Below are 15,861 nucleotides of genomic sequence, written 5' to 3'. Positions count from 1 at the left end.
TCTAGGATCCCCAGAAACAGTTGAAAACTATGTTGAATTTATACAACCTACCTTCCCTGAGCTCTTTGGACCTTTACTACCAATCCAAATGCCAGGAGTGACTCCTGGAGTCATTAAAGCAATGTACTTCATTGTTCATGAGTACTCATAATTTTTGTTGCAGAGATATGCAATAAATAAGTACATATTGATCTTATGCAACTGAGATGCTCAGTGTAAGGTATATAAGGATTAACTTGCCCTGATACTTACAATCAAGGAGGAAGTGATTAAATTTTCTCATAAATCATGTAATACAGTATTAAGTGCCAAACGGTTACTTCAGATAAATTTATTGTTAGCTCTGAGACAATAATCACATATTTCTCTGGAGATATCTGCCAAACGGGTAAAAAGAAACCTTGACTTAGACCTCAAAGGAAGTGTAGATTTTATACATATCAGAACTGAGCAGAAAGAGACATCAAAGAGACAAAGGAGAACAGCGGGAAATAATGTAAGTCATTGATGTGCAGGAGAATAACAAATTGATTTAAAAAAAGAAAATTAGTGGAAATGTACTTTAAATTGAATAATTTGAAAATTATGAAAAGTCATACTAGGGCAATATCATAGATCCTCTTTGAAGGATAGAGTAAGAAGGAGCTTAAGAATTGTACAATTTCAGACCTGGCAGTTAACAACCTGTAGTTAACTTCTGGCGGCCTGTTTATCTTGTATGTTCCTGATGTTTGTATCTTGTCATTATGAAGATTCAAACCAAGATATGTCAGCTTGGTGTGATTATAACCGCCTGTTTTCTTTGACCTTCATGTCAAAACTTAAAAATAAACATGGACTTGTTTTGTAAATGGATGCTGAAAAATGGAAGGAGTGAAAAAGATGAAGTTTATAGTTTTCACTTTGCCATACTTCTTGTGCTCAACAGCAGTTTATTTTTTCAAACACTTGTGTCATGCTGCGAACTGACAGCCAGGTATCAAAGTGAAGTTCTTCTGAAATAAGGACAGTTCAACATCTTTCTCCTTCTGGCAAGGAATCAATCGTCCATTAAATTCCAGAATGTGCACTCTGTTAGGAAAGCATCATATCTCAGTGTATTAATTTGTTTTTAAGGTAACACCTGCTGAGGAGATGACTTGTCTAGAATTAGGCAAAGCTAAGAGATCTGATCCGGCTTTATAAATAAGCAATTCTGTTCCCAATTTTCCCTATTCTTGAAACGCCTAGAAAACCCAAAGGTAGTGAAGATGCCATATCAGGATTTGTGTCTTTCCACTTCATCTAGGAAAGCATCTAGGAAGGAAAAAGTTGACTAATACAATAAACAAGACAGCAAAAAATGAGATACTTATTTGTGTTCTGTTTTGGCTGAATTTAGTACTTAGGGGGAAAGGGCAGAGGACAGTCAGACGTTTGTTATCCAGTCTCTTGTTATCGGTAACAAAGGCTGCGGGGAAGGTCAACAGACTGTTTTAGGAGTCGTCTCCAAAAAAAAAAAAAAAACCCACTCAGATCACTATTAGTTAAGAGAAATCATTGAGAGAAGAAGAACCCAGAGCATGACTCTTTGAGGTCACACCTAACATAGACCAAAGCTGGGTAAAAACAGCAACATACTAGGCTGTGGTATGGACCATTACAGAATTTGGAACATGAGGGAAAAAAAAAAAAACAAAACAAAGAACAATAATTACATGTTTAGCTTACTACAGACGTGGAAAAAGTAAGATGTGCTACTGCTGTATCCATCTTAGATACCCTGCCTATGAGACAGTGTGGACCAGGAATTATAGAAGGATTATGAGCTAGTGTTGGATTGATCAGCTTATTAAATAATCAGGAACATTACACCTGCATACTACTTTCATTCTCCTACTTGTAAGAATGATGAGGAGAGGATGGTATGATCTATATATGGAACAACAGACTGGTTCCAAATAGGAAAAGGAGTACGTCGAAGCTGTATATTGTCACCGTGCTTATTTAACTTATATGCAGAGTACATCATGAGAAACGCTGGGCTGGATGAAGCACAAGCTGGAATCAAGATTGTCGGGAGAAATATCAATAACCTCAAATATGCAGATGACACCACCCTTATGGCAGAAAGCAAAGAAGAATTAAAGAGCCTCTTGATGAAAGTGAAAGAGGAGAGTGAAAAAGGTGGCTTAAAGCTCAACATTCAGAAAACTAAGATCATGGCATCTGGTCCCATCACTTCATGGCAAATAGATGGGGAAAGAGTGGCAACAGTGGCTGAATTTATTTTGGGGGGCTCCAAAATCACTGCAGATGGTGATTGCAGCCATGAAATTAAAAGATACTTACTCTTCGGAAGGAAAGTTATGACCAACCTAGATAGCATATTAAAAAGCAGACACATTACTTTACCAACAAAGGTATGTATAGTCAAAGCTGTGGTTTTTCCGGTGGTCTTGTATGGATGTGAGGGTTGGCCCATAAAGAAGGCTGAGTGCAGAATAGATGCTTCTGAACTGTGGTGTTGGAGAAGACTCTTGAGAGTCCCTTGGACTGCAAGGAGATCAAGCCAGTCAATCCTAAAGGAAATCAGCTCTGTATATTTATAGGAAAAACTGATGCTGAAGCTGAAACTCCAATACTTTGGCCACCTGATGTGAAGAAACTGACTCATTGGAAAAGACCCTGATGCTGAGAAAGACTGAAGGCGGGAGGAGAACGGGATGACAGCGGACAGGATGGCTGGATGGCATCACCGACTTGATGGACATGAATTTGAGAAAGCTCGGGGAGTTGGTGACGGACAGGGAAGCCTTTTGTGTTGCAAGACTTGGGGTCACAAAGAGTTGCACATGACTGAGCAAATGAACTGAGTGTATATTTTAATACATTTATATATTAAATACACTTATGTATTTTATAATTGAAAATCCATTTATATTTACTCTTTCTCCAATTTATTTACCACTTTCTTAAAAGACTTATGTTTGGTTTCTACCTTTTTACTTTTGATCTGTTTTGAGAATCTATCTATTTTTAAAGCTCTGACTTCTTACATAATATACCTAACTGATATTTCAAACCAAGCAAGAACATTCTATTTAGTGACTGGATTTCAAAGGAAATAAAAGACCTATGTATTTATACACAAGTATGACTGAGCGACTGAACTGAACTGATGTATGTATGTACTTTATATATATTTGTTATATATAACATGTGAATGTGGGTTAGTAGAACTGGATTCCATATCATTTAGATAAAACAATTATATCACTGTAGTAACTAACAGTGAAAATTGTGATACTTATTAAAAATATTTAATATTAACTTGGGCTTTCCTGATAGCTCAGTTGGTAAAGAATCCACCTGCAATTCAGGAGACCCCAGTTCATTTCCTGGGTTGGGAAGATCCTCTGCAGAAGGGATAGGCTACCCACTCCAGTATTCTTGGGCTTCCCTTGTTGCTCAGCTGGTAAAGAATCTACCTGCAATGTGGGAGACTTGGGTTCGATTCCTGGGTTGGGAGGATCCCCTGGAGATGGGAAAGTCTACACACTTCAGTAATATTAATATTTGATCAATATATTATTATTATATAGTTAATACATTAACATTTCATGATATTTTATAATATTATTATATAATATGTCATTGATTATATAATATTAAGGTTATATAATGTTAATTGATATATTATGCTAAATATTAATATTAAATCAATAAATACTAAATGTCAATCTAACCATCACACAATTTGTCACAATTTTTATGAAAAAGTGAACTACCAAAATTCAGAGCAGAGGTGGACGCATGATGTTCTGTAGCCAAAGCTACCAGCGCACTCCAAAAAAATAAAAGCCATGTTATCATGAACTTCTGAATCCATATTCTCTCCTGACAAACTCATTTGAGAATATGGAATACATCTCTTAATTTGCTCAGCAGTTTCTCCTAGCATTAAAATATACTGGCCCATCAGGGGAAAAGTCAGCTTATTTACACATTCACTTAAACAGCAATTCAGAAGTGGCAGAACAAATTACCTATAACTGTTATATGCTGCTTTGTAGGAGATATTGACTTCTAAAACTCCTGTGAACAAATCCGATATAGTCTTTCACATACTATTTCTGTAACACATGATAAGGGAAAACAAAGCTTCCCAACTCCAACAACAAGTAAAATCTTTTGTACTCTAAATAGAAAAGTTTCCTAACTGGCTAACAAATTTTAAAACTCAGACTTGACTTGTCTATTCAGTAAAGAAAACAAGTTTCAACTTAACAAGTCAGTAAATTAAAATTAAAAAAATCATACTGTGAAGCAAAAATGTGATTCCCATTCTATATTTCAGAAGTCCATCTTAGACTATTGAACTGTTTGCTCCCAATTTACAAATGATTTCTCATTTACTTTCTACAGAAACATAGTTGAGCAACTATGGGATGGTCTTCAACTCTCCTAAGTAAACAGATTATTTTCTAACAGCCCACATAAAGCATTCAGAGTCAGCTCAAAGTTATGCTCTTTTATTGACATGTAAGTTTGCTGAAATGCAATTTCAATATGGGTTAAACTGAAAAGAACGGGATAAGTAAGTCACCTTTAGATAGAACGAAGGGATCTGCACTAACTTAACATATCTAAGTGTTTATGGTACAGTTCAGTTCAGTCGCTCAGTCGTGTCCGACTCTTTGCGACCCCATGGACTGCAGCACGCCAGGCTTCCCTGTCCATCACCAACTCCCTGCTCAAACTCATGTCCATCGAGTCAGTGATGCCATCCAACCATCTCATCCTCTGTCATCCCCTTCTTCTCCCACCTTCAATCTTTCCCACCATCAGGGTCTTTTCCAATGAGTCAGTTCTTCACATCAGGAGGCCAAAGTATTAGAGACTCAGCTTCAGCATCAGTCCTTCCAATGAATATTCAGGACTGATGTCCTTTAAGGATTGACTGGTTTGATCTCCTTGCAATCCAAGGGACTCTCAAGAATCTCCTCCAACATTGGAGAATTTGTGATAATGGGAGAAAATAACAAAAATTAAGATAGGATCATTTAAAGATCTTCAGCAACAAGGCATTTTCTTTTGAAAGTGAAGTGACTGTTTAGTTTATATTTAACTAGTGGGTCCCACATCACTTGGAGATTATTTGCTTTTAATGAACCTTGGAGATGTTTTATCTTAGAAGACTGTGTGTTATAAAGTAAAGCAGATATGGAGCGTTTCCAGGAAACTGATGAAAAGAAAGGAAATGATTGTCACAGTGAACAGAAAACATGATTGAGCTCTCCAGTGATGACTGTCTTTGCCCTCTGTTGTAGTAAGCTCATAATTGATTCAGTGAGCAGGTGCCAGGTAACATTTGGCCTAAGGATAGTAAGAGAGTGAAATGGTACTCCCTATATTGCTACAAGCTCTACAAGCTACTGGGGTGATGCAGAAAAATGACTATTACATCCATAATTACAGATCATTCTAATACAATCAGAATATATCAAAACATGAAGGTGCTACTGAATACATTTGAGAATTGGGTGGAGTTTATATACAGTGAAATATTTCATCTTAAAGACCTGAGCACAACTTATGTTACATGAATAAAGTACACCTTCAGATTGATCACAGGCCTGTTTTAAAACATGTGCTCCTAAAATTTTTGGAACTTGTTGAGGTTAGTAAACATGATGCATGGTAGGTTATCCGTCTTCTGAGGCTACCCTGTAAGTAATGACTCCCTGACTTGGGGTTACAAAAGGCCTATTGTCACAGGGCAAGACAGATATGTGAAACCATTTATGCTCCAGGGAGTCCCAGGGGTTCAGGCTGAGTTAGATTCCAGGTAAGACCACATCCTTACTTAGTTTCTTTCCCTGACCCATCCTGATTCCCTCGCTCATTTTTTTCCCTAAAAACCTTACTTCAATACATCACATGCACTTGGACCCTATATCAGGTAAGGCTTCTCCAAAAACAAACCTAAATTATTCTCCATAAGAGGATGAACAAAGGTCAGGAAACCATGCTGAAATGTGTACTGATATTAGACAGACAGCGGTCCCCAACATTTTTGGCACTAGGGATTAGTTTCACGGAAGACAATTTTTCCATAGACCTGGGGGAGGATGAGGATGGTTTCAGGATAATTCAAGTGCATCATATTTATCATGCAATTTATTTTATTATTCCATCAATTCCACCTAAGATCATCAGGCATAAGATCAGGGAGGTTGGGGAACCCTGATCTAGATGATAGTAAGATAGGAAACTGAAATTCATCCCGGTGCGGGGGGAGGCTATCACCCTTGTCAGTTCCTGATCATCATGGGGGAGTGTTCTCTGCTGGGTGTCTTTAGCTCAGCTGGATCTAAAACTCTTCATTCATTCCTCATCCTATGCGCTTTCCTTCATGTAGACCTGAGAGTCTCATGTATATATTCTACATTACTTACTTCTTCCCTAAAGATTTTCATTTGAGCTTTTTTCCAAGGCAAGTGCTCTGGCAAAAAAAAAAAAAAAAAAGTTGTTTGTGTGAGCAAGTCTTATTTCTCCTTCACTATTGAAGGATAACTTCTCAAGGCATATTTTTTCATACTGAATTCAAATATCATTCCATTCTTTAAGTTCAAATAAGAAACCTACTTATTAATATATCAACTTTGAAATGAAAAAAGATACAGACACATAGGACTACTAGTCAGCCATTGTAAAGAATAAAATTTTGCCATTTGCAGTAACATGGATGGACTTGGAGGGTATTATGCTAAATAAAACAAGTAGGACAAAACTATTGTATGATTTAACTTAACTGTTGAGTCTAAATAGTACAACCTAATGAATATAACAACAACAACAAAAAAGAAACAGACTCCTATATAGAGAACAAACTAGTGGTTACCAGTGGAGTGAGGGAAGGGGGAGGGACATGATAGGGGTAGAGAATTAAGAGGCAAAAATTATTATGTATAAAGTAGCTACAAGGAGATACCGCACAGCACAGGGGGTACAGCTAATATTTTCCAATAACTATAAATTGAGTGTAACCTTTAAAAGTTGTAAAGTACTATACTGTGCATCTGTCACTTATGCTATACTTCAACTATATATATATGTGTGCGTGTGTATATATATATGTCAACAATACTTCAATAAAAATCTTAGCTATTAGAAACCAAATCTGAGTTTAAAAATGAAGATCAACACCTCAGAGAAAATATACAGGTGGAAAACAGGCATACAAAAAGACGTTCCATACCATGTCAGAGAAATGCACATTAAAGCACTAATAAGATACCACCACACACCCACGGAGCTGGTGATGGACAGGGAGGCCTGGCGTGCTGCGATTCATGGGGTCGCAAAGAGTTGGACACGACTGAGTGACTGAACTGAACTGAACCGAACACACCTACAAGAATGGTCAAAATCCAGAACACTCACAACACCAATACTGATATGAACATGGACATAGCTCTCATTCATTGCTGGAAGGAATCAAAACGGTACAGTCTCTTTGAAAGACAGCCCACAAGTTTCTTACAAAAACAAACATACACTTATTTTAAGACCCAGCAATCATACTCATTGGTATTTACCTAAAATAGCTGAAAATATGTCAACACAAGAACTTGTATGTGGATATTTATTGGAGCGTTATTCACAACTACCAAACTTGCAAGCAACCAAGATGTCCTTCGGTAGGAGAAGGAATAGGAATAAATAAATTGTGGTACATCCAGACAACAGAATATTACTTAGTATTAAATGATCTATTAAGCCATGAAATGACATATAGAAACCTTAAATGCATTATTACTAAGTAAAAAAAAAAAGAGGCAATCTGAAAAGGCTACATTCTGTATGATTCCAAATATAAGACAAGACACTCTGGTAAAAGCAAAACTGTGAAGACAACGAGATCAGTGGCTGCCAGTGGCTTTGGGGACCGGTATGAATCAGTGAAGCACAGAGGATATTCAGGACTGAGAAAATACTCTTTACAGTACTATATACAATATATATAGTGAGATAGATATATATATATATCTCACTAGATATTTGTCCAAAGCCAAGAATGCAAATCACTAAGAGGAGCCATACTGTGGACTGCAGAGCTGGAGTGATGATGTGTGAGTCTAGGTTCATCCTTGGTAAAGCATGAACCATTCTCATCAGTGATGTGGATATGGGGGAGGTTGTTCATATGTGCGAACAAGAGGCATATGGGAAGCCTCTGTATCTGCCTTTCCATTTTATTTTCAACCAAAAACTACTCTAAAAATTAATAAAGTTTTCTTTTTAAAGTGTAATTAATGAACTAAGAGAGGAGAGAAAATGGAATCATATAAAATGCTCAATTAACCTAAGGCAAATAAAAAGGGAAAACAGAAAAAAAAATGCAGAACAACTTCAATAAGTAGGAAACCATTGTCAACATGCAACTATTCTATGTCAATATCCATATGAAATATTACTGATCTAGATATAGCAATTACAAAGAAGTTTTCAGAGTGAATGAAACTCAAGATCCAACCATATGTTAAAAATAAGAAACCCACTTTAAATGTAGATATAGATAAGCCAAAAGTAATGTGATGGAGAATGATATATCATGTTAACATTAATAAATATTCAGACTAAATTAAATTAAAATATAACAACATTTATGGGATGCGGTGAAAGCAGTGAACAGAACAAAATTCATAGCAATAAACACCTCAGTCAGAAATGAAGATGGAACTCTAATAATCCAAGCTTGTACTTTATGAAACTAAAGAAAAGTAAATTAAGCATCACTACAAACAAAGCTAGTGGAGGTGATGGAATTCCAGCTGAGCTATTTCAATCCTAAAAGATGATGCTGTGAAAGTGCTGCACTCAATATGCCAGCAAATTCGCAATACTCAGCAGTAGCCACAGGACTGGACAAGTTGAGTTTTCATTCCAATCCCAAAGAAAGGCAATGCCAAAGAATGCTCAAACTACCGCACAATTATACTCATCTCACACGCTAGTAAAGTAATGCTCAAAATTCTCCAAGCCAGGCTTCAACAGTATGTGAACCATGAACTTCCAGATGTTCAAGCTGGTTTTAGGAAAGACAGAGGAATGAGAGATCAAATAGCCAACATCCAATGGATCATCGAAAAAGCAAGAGTTCCAGAAAAACATCTATTTCTGTTTTATTGACTATACCAAAGCCTTTGGCTGTGTGGATCACAGTAAACTATGGAAAATTCTGAAAGAGATGGGAATACCAGAGCACCTGACCTGCCTCTTGAGAAATCTGTATGCAGGTCATGAAGTAACGGTTAGAACTGGACATGGAACAACAGACTGGGTTCCAAACAGGAAAAGGAGTACATCAAGGCTGTATATTGTCACCCTGCTTATGCAGAGTACATCATGAGAAACACTGGGCTGGAAGAAGCACAAGCTGGAATCAAGGTTGCTGGGAGAAATATCAATAACCTCAGATATGCAGATGACACCACCCTTTTGGCAGAAAGTGAAGAGGAACTAAAGAGCTTCTTAATGAATGTGAAAGAGGAGAGTGAAAATGTTGGCTTAAAGCTCAACATTCAGAAAACTAAGATCATGGCATCTGGTCCCATCACTTCATGGCAAATAGATGGGGAAACTGTGGAAACAGTGACAGACTTTACACTTGGGGGCTCCAAAAATCACTGCAGATGGTGACTGCAGCCATGAAATTAAAAGAGGCTTGTTCCTTGGAAGAAAAGTTATGACCAACCTAGACAGCACATTAAAAAGCAGAGACATTACTTTGCCAACAAAGGTAAAACTAGTCAAAGCTATGGTTTCTTCAGTAGTCATGTATGGATATGAGAGTAGGATTATAAAGAAAGCCGAGTGCTGAAGAATTGATGCTTTTGAACTGTGTTGTTGGAGAAGACTCTTGAGAGTCCCTTGGACTGCAAGGAAATCCAACCAGTCCATCCTAAAGGAGATCAGTCCTGAGTGTTTCCTGAAAGGACTGATGCTGAAGCTGATCCAATACTTTTGGCCACCTGATGCGAAGAACTGACTCATTTGAAAAGACCGTGATGCTGGGAAAGATGAAAGGGAGGAGGAGAAGGGGACAACAGAGGATGAGATGGTTGGATGGCATCACTGACTCAGTGCACATGAGCTTGAGTAAAGTCCAGGAGTTGGTGATGGACAGGGAGGCCTGGCGTGCTGCAGTCCATGGGGTCACAAAGAGTCGGGTATGACTGAGCGACTGAACTGAAGTTGCTAGAAGCAAATAATGTTGTTTAATCAAATCAGTGTTTGACATGTTTCAGATTTTTTTCTGAGACTACGAAATGTCAAAGGGGGCATAGCAACAGAGTGAGGTACTTTCAGGAAAGAGCAACACTAGTATGTATTAGAATCTATTGTTTGACATGTAAACATGATATGTGATCAGCAAATACTTTTCATGGAAACTTGAATGGTGTCTTTGATTATATTTATTGGCATAGCTCTGAAAGGAAGGTATAGTCATTTCAGAGAAGAGAAAACTCGAGATTCAGAGAGAAACATAACTTTTTCCAGGCCACTCAGCAAGTGGGAAAGGTAATGTCAGAGTTTATTTCTTTGTAATTTACTAGTATGAGCTCTTTCTACAGAACAACTTTACCACCATGTAAAGGTTTCTGTTCACTGGTATTTTTTTCTGGTTTATTCCTCATACATAGATAGTTGGTAACATATAAATTAATCTTTGAGGCATAATATTCCTATTTTGAGTTTAAAGCCATGAAATTTCTGGTATAAAATTCTATCTTTAGTTCAATATTCCATTGTTTTTCTCATGCATATCACTGAAATAATTCAGACATATCAATATATATTAAGGTCATTATTTTAGTCAGCATAGTTTCAAGTTGAATACCCTTAAATAACAATTTAAAGTAATTTTGTAAATGGACGTTTAAGGCTAGATTATTTATTTACTTAAGTTTTGTTTATTATAAATTCAAGTTTCTGTTTCCAACTGACTGCAAGTAGGATGGTTAAATATTTACCCAGAGGGAAAATGTCTCTTCCTCCTACTTCAACCTTTAACATTGAGAAACACTCTTTCCTTCTTTGTACAGAACTGTGTTTGCCAAGAAAAGCCACTAGCCATACATGACTGCTGAATACTTAAAAATGTGCACTGTCAACATAGAAATTTGTGGTGAAAAAAGTCAGAGAAAGACAAATATTGTATATTTTCACTCATACGTAGAATCTAAAACATACAAAAGAATGAATATAACACACAGACTCAGATATAGTAAATTAGTGGTTAACAGTGGGGAGAGGTGTAGAGGGGGAGGGCCAATACTGAGATAGGGGATTAAGAGGTACAAACTTATACATAAGATAAAAAAATATATAAGGATATTGCACAGCACAGGCAATAGAGTCATTATTTTACAATAACTTTAAATGGAGGACAATCTATAAAAAATTCTGAATAACTATGTTGTACACCTGAAACTAGTATAATATTGTAAGTCAACTATACTTTAATAATTAAACTGAAATGTATGATCACTACAAAATACACCCCAAATTCCAAAGGTCTAGTATGGAAACAATCTCAATATTTTTACATCACTTAAAATTAAAGTAATATTTCAGTAGACTGCTTAAATTAAGTGCATTATTGAAACTCATTATACTTAGATTTTCTACTTTTAATCTCTCAACTAGAATTTTCAAATTAAACACCTAATTCACATATATATTACGCTGAGGTACATAGTATGTTCTATGATATGTTCTAATGAATTCTTTTATACACACCTCTTGTTTGCATAACATTTATGCATAAACATGGTATCTTATATAATTCTTCCATCTTTGATAATATATGTAGATTTATTAAAAGTTCAGTTTTAACTTGCATAGTTTTAGGACTGCTTCCAAAGAAACAAAAAAAAACTGGTATTTTAAGTAATTTTCCTTGCTTACATTGTCATGGTAAAACTATTTAAGCTAAAAAATTATATTTATATATTTTCATGAACTTAAAATTAGGTATGGTAACAAGTGATTGGCATGTTAAGAAGGAAAATCACTTCAGTTTCCCATTTCAAATATAAAGTAAAAAAATCTAAAACACCCGCAATCTAGTAAAGTAGGAATCAACAATTGTATTTTACATACTTTCTATTAATTTGCTCTTAAGCTCATAGCATAAAATCTAAAATTTTATGATGCATATTTCTAAAGAACTGATCTTGAAAATAACCAAGCAAAATTCCAATTTGTTTTTAACAACTGATTTTACTTGAAATAAACCAAGTGCCTATTGTAATGTTTATTAACTGAAAACTTTCTTTCTTTGAAGTACTGCACTTGAAATAACACTATTACTAGGTACTCTTTAATTGAAGTATGTTTCTGTAGAGTTACAAAGGAAGTTACAGAATTAAATTTGACTAGAAAACATTCACTTTAAAGGAATATCTTTACAATCCTACCCTTTGAAAAACTTTTGCTATTTCTGAAATCCTGCTTAGGATCCCAGTTTGGTCCATGTCCAATTTTTGTTGTCTCGAAGCCCAATTATGCTGCTAACAACCCAAATTCAGTCTTTGCAAACTTTAATTACAGCATCATAGGTCTGGCTGAAATAGAATTATTCATTTATATAGATAGCATGTGACCATTAACCCATATATACCTTAAATATCTTCCTGTCCTCTATGAAAATTACAATAGCTCTATGCAATCATGTGAAGAGTATTGATATTGGTAATTAGTTGAACTGTATGATTGCTAGCTCACCTGCTTTCATATGATTTTCTGTTCACTATAGACTAAAACAGGGAGGGAAAAAAAAGAAAGCACTGAATAGTCTTCTAGCCAAAATGTTATTTTGTATTTTAAAAATAAGTGCCATGATATCCTGGGACTACTAATCCACTATTCATCAAGGAAAGTCAAGTTTATTTTTCTAACCATTGAACATACTGAATTAGTAAAGTTCGTGGTATCAACAGACAATCATGTTCTTGGAAACCACTAGGATTAGTAATGTATTTTTTATTTCCAAAGAACTAGTGATATGCATGGAGAAGGCAATGGCAATCTACTCCAGTACTCTTGCCTGGAAAAATCCCAAGGACAGAAGAGCCTGGTAGGCTGCAGTCCATGGGGTCGCTAAGAGTCGGACACGACTGAGCGACTTCACTTTCATTTTTCACTCTCATGCATTGGAGAAGGAAATGGCAACCCACTCCAGTGTTCTTGCCTGGAGAATCTCAGGGACGGGGGAGCCTAGTGGGCTGCCATCTATGAGGTCGCACAGAGTCGGACACAACTGAAGCAACTTAGCAGAAGCAGCAGTGATACGTAAGAAGTTTCACATTTATTTATAAATGCATGTTCCAATCATGAACAAGTCGAAGAGACTTAAAAAGCATCACCATATTTTATAAACCTCATTTCAAATAAAACAAACTGACAATGACCTGACAGAAGAAGATAGTGGCATAAATAATGAACAAACTAGTATTGAATAGCCACTAATTTTGACTTCATTAAAGCTAATATGATGCCTTTTAAAGTGCTTTATTTCACACAAAAAAGAATGTTTAGTCTAATGCAAGTTTCTTGAATGTTTTTTTGAAAATACAATTTTACATTAATATGGATGCCCTTTATTGGCTGCCCCTAAAATCACATGCATAAATGCCAGAGAATTTGGAATTGAATTGCATCATTTTGCAAAGTGCACAGAGTTCAAAGCGATTTCTTTTCAAAGCTCTTCTCTGCCTCCTTGAAGTTCATTCCAATTCTGATCCTTCGGAGCTTCAATGCTTTCTTATAGCTGACCCCTTTTACATCAATTTTATATCATAAAATTTATCTATTACCTCACATAAGTCACAAATCTTCTACACATTGTTCCTATTTGTATCACTGTTATGTCCCATACTCCACAATAATATTTCATTCCACCCTCACAAATCAAATTCAAGCCTTTATGAGTCAGCTTGCCCTTTCCTTCATCTTTCAGTTCTGCTTTCTTCTTTAGTAAGTTAGGTGCCTGAACATTTCAAATTTTCCTACTCCACAGCTTCCCTATTATCAACAAAGAATCCTACAAATTTAAAGAAATTGTATTTGCATATAAATATGAGTTAAAACATTCAAAATGAATTTGTAGTATATGACCTCAAGGATTTGGTTCATTTGATAATATTGGTCAGTTAGTAGCAAGTGGCAGTATTTTGCCTGACCAAATAATTAGTTACTTGGGTCACAATTTTAAGATTTGGAGAAGGAAATGGCGACCCACTCCAGTATTCTTTCTTGCCTGGGAAATCCCATGGACAGAGGAACCAGGCCGGCTACAGTCCACGGGGCTGCAGAGACAGAAAGCACTTCACTCACTCACTCAAGATTTGGTGACTATGAAGGTAGACTCAAGTGTAATTCATGACCATTACTATTATTTTTCAAAATGTATAAATTTACACATAGGAAAAGACCTTAGAACACAAACACTAATTCTCATCTGTTGTTCCAGTTACTTCTCCAATATCTGCATCAGCTGTATGTCAAATATCTGTTTGAATACCCCCCCAGAGAGTGCACGCAGTACCTCCTCAGCCCATTTTAGACACAGATCTCTCACAAAATCCCTGATCATTCAAAGGCCTAGCACAACTAAAATTTTAAAAGAATGTCTTTTCTTCACTAGCCAGTTTCTTTATTCAGGAATATTAAAATAAATAACAAACCCCCCCCAAATGGATTTTTGAGTATTTAAAGTACAAAGCCTCTGGTATGGGACTTCCCCAGTGATCTAGTGGTAAAGACTCTGCACTCCCAATGTAGGGGGGACCAGGTTCAAACCCTAGTCAGGGAACTAGATCTCACATGCCAAAACTGAGAGTTTGCACGTGGCAACTAAGACCCAGAACAGCCAAACAAACAAATATTTTAAAAATAATAACAATAAGTACAAATCCTCTGTATATACACCACAAAGTTTTCTTTTTCTTTCTTTTTATTTTAAGTCTACTTCTATAAATAGAGGGAAAGATCACCATGTCTTCAGGTAAGGTCACTTGATCTCAGGTTATAAGCATAGAAGAGACATGAAGAAAAAAGAATTTTTTTTTTTGAGAGAGTTGCCATTCACTGTTGAAGTTGAGAGGGAGGCTCAGGATGGGCTACATGTGTGCCTAATGGGATGGGTAGACGTATCAACCACGACGCTTTCTAATCTGCCTGTTCGCATATGAAAATACGCTCATGAGAAAGTTCCTATAGGTTAATGTTTCTAGGTCCACAAGTAAGAAGCTTTAGAAGTCTCCATTCCATCCTAACAGGTAAAAAGCTGAAGAACTTTTCTTAGCCGGTAAAAGAGAGGAGAATTCGGGCAAACCGCTGCCCCCAAAATAAGACAGAAAGGAGAAAACAAGGTGTGATAGCTTACCGGAGCAGATAACCACGAGCAGAAACTGCCGCAGAAGCCAGTCCGCATAGGAAAACCCGAACCTTGGTTGGCGAACTGCTAGACGCTAAGTGTAGACGAGAGAGTTAAAGTAGTCCAGAGGAACCCAGTCATTTGAGGATCCCCACAATCTGCAGAGAGTTGCCTGCCGGAGCTCAACCAGGTCCTCAAGTGAAATCAGAGAAAAATCCCCTAATGCATCGCCCAGGGGGAGGGGAAATGTAACAGCCTTGAAATAGACCAGAGCACTCTGTTCTTAACAAGAATGCCTTCAGGAGAAACTAATTAAGGCGAATCCAAACTTCTGGGATAGTTCCTAAATAAGCTGGGGGAAGGGCAATACCCAACTCCAGCCAGCTGTAGCCTTTTATTGCGTGGGTGCTCCGTAGCTCACTCCTGTCCGA

General features: G+C 36.6%; 1 long non-coding RNA gene across 1 annotated transcript in view; it reads right to left on the bottom strand.

The window, feature by feature from the left end:
- LOC122685995 overlaps window positions 1-15,577 on the bottom strand; it is a 225,212-nt gene extending 209,635 nt beyond the window's left edge. Inside the window, exon 1 of the long non-coding RNA XR_006338602.1 lies at window positions 15,440-15,577. This is a non-coding gene — a long non-coding RNA (uncharacterized LOC122685995). The remainder of the gene's footprint in view (window positions 1-15,439) is intronic.
- Window positions 15,578-15,861: the final 284 nt, after the last annotated feature.

The sequence above is a fragment of the Cervus elaphus genome, chromosome 29 (genome assembly GCF_910594005.1).
Source record: "Cervus elaphus chromosome 29, mCerEla1.1, whole genome shotgun sequence".
Lineage (NCBI taxonomy): Eukaryota > Metazoa > Chordata > Mammalia > Artiodactyla > Cervidae > Cervus > Cervus elaphus.
This window is presented reverse-complemented; position numbering and strand designations above follow the sequence as displayed.